Source organism: Mirounga leonina, unplaced genomic scaffold, assembly GCF_011800145.1.
Source record: "Mirounga leonina isolate KUSES-001 unplaced genomic scaffold, KU_Mleo_1.0 Mir_151, whole genome shotgun sequence".
NCBI lineage: Eukaryota > Metazoa > Chordata > Mammalia > Carnivora > Phocidae > Mirounga > Mirounga leonina.
The window spans coordinates 58,795,054-58,801,053 of NW_023270377.1; positions in this window are offsets into that span (position 1 = coordinate 58,795,054).

The following is a 6,000-nucleotide window of genomic DNA, read 5'->3' on the forward strand; positions in this document are numbered from 1 at the left end:
AAGGGCTCTTCCCTCCAAGTCTCTTCAGGCATATCCCTTTGTCCTCCTGAAATCCAAATCACCCCAGATTTCCCTTCATTTCCTATCCAGTTCACTCCCATGCTTCATCTCCATTCTCCCTGCATGGTTCAAGACCTCCTCACTTCCTCCCTGGGCCCCATATCCCAGCCTCAATCTCCCACAGTCCACCCTTTGCAGTGTGGGCTTCAGAGTCCATTTCTGATTTCCCAACGTGAAGGCTGGGGCCCTACATTGGGTCCCTGTCTGCATTTCAGGCCCCATCTCCCTCTCATCTACTTCCCGCCCTCCCCCCTGATTCTCCAATAAAACTAACCCACTGTCAGGAAAAATTGCGAACATTTTTGAAATGGGCCAAAAAAACATGACTGGGTATCCTGTTCAGTGCATCCTATTAAGTTATCTTCATCCTTCCTTGTTTTTGAGCTGTTTTATTTCTATAATTTGCAGACTACATTTTCTTTCCATAAATGTAGACTACATTTTTATTTCTACATTTCTATTTACTGGAAGTGAGGTAACTGATTCTTGGCCATAGAAGGGCAAACTGTGTCCCCAGAGATATAGATTTCTGCCCCGTGGATATTGGCCAGTTTTATATCTATCTGTAAATTCTTTTCTGGTCACTTACGTATGGATGTTCTTTGAATTCTCCTTTGAACCATTTGTAACATCTTTCCTGGTTTCCTTATTAATTAATGAGTTAAATAAAGCCTTTGACAGACACTCGATTTATGATTCTGTGAATGTCAGAATTTTATTCTTTAAAAATTTTTACTGAGTTCACTAGTATATTGTACCTGCCTGCATTTCCTTGCTTAGTATATGTGTCAGTTTCTGCCTCTCCCACTGGACTTGGAACTCCTATAAAAAGGGGCCATATTCGGGGCACCTGGGTGGCTCAGTCGGTTAAGCAGCTGCCTTCGGCTCAGGTCATGATCCCAGGGTCCTGGGATCGAGCCCCATGTCGGGCTCCCTGCTCGATGGAGAGTCTGCTTCTCCCTCTCCCTCTGCCTGCCTCTCTGCCTACTTGTGCTCTCTCTCTCTCTCTGTCAAATAAATAAATAAAATCTTTAAAAAAAAGGGGGGGGGGCATATTCTGCTCACCTATTCCTAGCACAGAATAGCCTGTAACAATGTTACCGAACGTTGATCCAGTATCTACCCGGGTTTCCTTTTAATCCTCACAATGGCTTTATGAGGCGGGGAATAGTTGTATCCCCTTTTACAGATAAAGAAACTTAAGAAGAGAGAGTAACTTGCCCAGGGTTAGATCTGGGAAGCTCTGGGAAGATCTGGCTTAGTGGCTGTGTCTTCATAAATGTTCTTAACTGCAATGTTACACTGTTTGTTGATTCAGCAAATCCGTGGTCTCAGTCCCTCTTGAAGTTATATTTTAACAGAACAACCATGACTTAGAAAACAAAGGGTAGACTTTTGGGTTTTGTTCTTTATCAAAGGATGACCTATCTCACCAGCTTGGGAAAATGAAAAGCAAAATGATTTTCACTATCTCAATTTCTCCCTCCTAAGAAGTTAGCCAAAACATAACACCCAAAGATAATTGGCTATCCGAACAATTTCCTAGTTAACAGCACATAGCACAGCTTAAGTGAAAACCACAGTGGGGGCGCCTGCCTGGCTCAGCTGGTAGAGCAGGCGACTCTTGATCTCGGGGTTGTGAGTTTGAGCCCCATGTTGGGTGTAGAGATTACTTAAAAAGAAAAAAAGAGAAGGGGCGCCTGGGTGGCTCAGTTGGTTAAGCGACTGCCTTCGGCTCAGGTCATGATCCCAGGGTCCTGGGATGAGTCCCGCATCGGGCTCCCTGCTCAGCAGGAAGCCTGCTTCTCCCTCTGACCCTCCCCCCTCTCATGCTTTCTCTCTATCTCATCCTCTCTCAAATAAATAAATAAAATCTTTAAAAGAAAAAAAGAGAGAACAAACCCCTGTAGTTTCTTGCTCCCACGATAAGCGGGTGGCAAATACCGGTGCCCAGCAATACCTGTCTACAGGTTTGTTGCACAAGGACATTTCCAATGCAGGCGCCAGCTGCCCAGAGCGGCCAGAAGAGCCCCTTGCCCCTATTTGAGCGGGCTCATCTCTCCCGGCCAGCATGCTCCTGCCAAAGGCAATTCTGCTATCAGGAGTGTCCCTCAGCTTTAGAGATCACAGAAGCCTCTGGTGCATTTAAAAAATGCACCTGATTGCTCAATGTGGCTAAGCAGGTGACGAGTGAAATAATGCTGCTTCCCTACCTGGATAAGTGCCCAGCCCCCATCTGCAGGGTACCTTCGGGCAATCTGACCTCCTGCCACTCGCAGGGTTGAGATAAGCAGAGCATATTGCCATAATAAGGGAAATGAGGGGCAAGGCGGGGCTAGGCTTTGATTACCGGGCACGGAGTGATTAGGATATCTTTGATGTTTCTAAGCCGTCCCAGGGCCCCTCCTCTCACTGCCGCTGTCCTTGGAGGTTTGGGCTCCAGCAAGCCCTGTAATCACTACCTATGGCTCTGGATTGTGCCAGAGAACAAGCCGGGGGACGGCAAGGCCAGGCCGGCCACAGATGCATTTCCCCCCAGTGCCAAGAAAGGTTCTAATTCAAAAACAAATGTATTTATCGCTTCCAACTGCTCTGCAGGGCAGGGCATCCTGCCTCAGGGTGGAGCGGCAGCGCGCAGTAGGGACCGTGGCAGGCAGCCAACGGAAACTTCCCATTTCCCCAAGGTTCCTGCCACTCAGTCGTGGTCCTACGGGCCCAGCATCACCCACTAGAGTGTCCGGCGTCTCCGTCGGCCCCAGAGACACAGGCACCAGGCAAGAGCTGGGCCCTACCCCACCTGCCAGAGCAGGCTGCTCGCTGAGACTCGCCCTAATATCCCTACTTGGTGACGAAGGTCCTGGAAGAAGTCCATGCCCATATGCCAGGTTCTTCCTGGTTCTTCCTGTACCAGCCAGTCCTGTCCGACACTTTCTCTTTCGTGTGCTTTGTCCACCAGCCCCCAACTCCCCAAACAAGCCGGGTACTCTCACAGGTAAAGGCTCTCCTGTCCCATCTGTCCGCATCCAGACAGAACCTGAGTACCCTCCTCCCTTCACGGCCTTCAGAGCTCTGGGTCCTCATCCTCACTGTGACATTAAACCACAGCACAGCTGACTTCTTCAAACTTATGTTCCATCTCTCTGACCTGGTTATGAGCTTAATCCAAGAAAGGGCTCCTTTTTCATTTGTCTCTCCTCAGGAACCAGTACAGACCCTGGCATACAATACGTGCTCACTAAGTAAAAAGGATGAGAGGGCACGTTCTGCATGGAGCACTGGGTGTTATATGCAAACAATGGATCGTGGAACACTACATCAAAAACTAACAATGTAATGTATGGTGATTAACATAACATAATAAAAAAAAAACTTAACCAATAAAAAAACCATTTTAGGATTCATTATATTGTCAATATAAACACTTATAAGCCAAAGTAGCAGAAATATTATAATAAAAAATTACAAAAGGAAAAAAAAGGATGAATGAACAAACAGCCCAAATCATCCCCTTCTCTGGAGAATCTCTTTTCTTAGGAGGAAATAATCCAATTCTGAGCCTTCCAGGGGCCAAAGGATATTTATCTGTGGAAAGCCATTTGTTGTGGACAAATTCTGCCTTTCCTCAATCCCTGGAGAAAGCCCAAAGCAAAGAAGGCAATGTGCAAACTAACCGCTTCCAGATAAATGTACTCCCAGATGCTAACAGTTTTACTGTGTGTTAAGAGCAAAGCCAAACCACACACAGAAGTGAAACTTCCTGAATCTCCCACGCCAAGCCTTTAGTTTACTGCTCTGTTGGAATTCTGATGACAATAGCCATCTGAGTAAAGATACGCTGTGTAAGAACAGAGAGACTCTGATAGTTCTTTTATGTAAAAATCTTGGGTCTTTAACTTCGGGATGCACTGTACCTTATGAGAAGGTAACATGGTGTGATATCCTTGGTTTACCACCTGGGCTGCACCATTCCTTTAACACTGTGAACCTTCAGCATCAGAACTGTTACTTTCTTCAGATTCTTTTGCTTTAAAAAGGAATGCTATTGTTATGATCCTTATTAAGATCATTGTTACTGAAAATCACCTCCTCTAAAAATAAAATGGGCTAAAATCTGAAGCTAAAATTGTAATTTTCCCAAACATAGAATTTATAATTTCAACATTGTTATAGAAAGATCAAGGGCCAACTGAGCATAATAAAGTAATATTTATACAGGAGCATTACATTTACAAAGCACTTTCACATATGTATATATATGTATGTGTGTGTATATATATATATGTATGTGTGTATATATATAGATGTATGTGTGTATATATATATGTATGTGTGTGTATATATATGTATGTGTGTGTGTATATATATGTGTATATATATATGTATATATATACATATATATATATATACACTCTCATTGATAAGAATTGCTCTAGTTCATCAGTTCCACACTTGGCAAAAGGGGCAAATACTTAAAACACTTTTCTCTTACCCCCAGTACTGCTGAGCATTTCCTCCCCCACCCCCCCAACTGCCCGCCCCAGGTGGAAAGGAAACCAAATATCCATTCATTTCTAACACCTCCAATTCCATTTCCAGGAAAAGGAGGTCAGAGCTCTCCTGCGCAGAAAGAAGCAGAGTGCCCCCTCCCCATAGACTGACTCCTCCCTCCTTCCCCAGGCCATTCCTCCCCCACCCCTACCATCCAGCTACAGCCTCCCTGAACTGCTTCCGGCTCCCCAAATGCACCACGCCCTGTCACCTCCAACACCGCTCACCATCTCAATCTGCACCTCCCTCCTACTCAGCTTTTGGGTCTCAATTAGATATCACCTCCTCCCAGAAGACTTTTCCTAGCTCCCAAGGCTGAGTTAGGGCTCTTTCAAACTGATCCTAGCTGGCGCTGTCCTACTGGCCCAACAGTAATCACATGGCCTTATGATTGTCAGTCACCTGTCTTTCCCACCCTCCAGAGCAACACCGTCCAATAACAATATAATGCGAGCTTTATCTGTGATTTTTAATTTTCTAGCAGAATCATTTTAAAAAGTAAAAAGAGCGGTGCCTGGGTGGCTCAGTTGGTTAAACTCTGCCTTCGACTTAGGTCATGATCCCGGGGTCCTGGGATGGAGCCCCGCATCAGGCTCCCTGCTCAGAGGGGAGCCTGCTTCTCCCTCTGCCTCTGCTTGCAGCTCCCTGTGCACACGCTCTCTGTCAAATAAACAAATAAAATCTTTAAAAAAAAAAAAAAAGGTAAAAAGAAATAGGTAAAATTAATTTTAATAATGAATTTTATTTAAATATATCTAAAATATTATGATTTCAACATGCAATCAATATAAAACAATTGTTAATGATATATTTCACATGCTGTTTTTTCCTATGAAGTCTTTCAGATCCGGCATGTATTTTACACTTCCCGCATATCCCCATTAGGACATTTCAAGTGCTCGGTAGCCACATGTGGCTGGTGGCTCCTGTACTGGACAGTGGGGGTCGAGATCAAACACCTTGAAGGCAGGGCACATGCTCGACCTCTCACACTAGTGTGTCTTGCACTGTGCTTGACATAAGGACAACAACGTGAACATCCTAGTTCAGGCTCCTATAACAAAAATACTATAGACTGGGGGGGTTGAAAAACAAACATTTATTTCTCACATTTCTGAAGGCTGGGAAGTCCAAGATCAAGACACTGGCAGACTCAGTGCTGCTAACAGTTTGTCTCCTGGTTTGCAGATGGCCATCCTCTTGATGAGTCCTCACAGGGGGTGAGGGGCATGGGGCAAGGGAGCTCTGTGGGATCTCTTTCATAAGGGCACTAATCCCCATTCATGAGGACTCTACCCTCATGACCTAATCACCTCCCAAAAGCCCCAATTCCAAGGATCATCACATGGGAAGCTGGGACTTAACATATGAATTTTGAGGGGACACAAACAT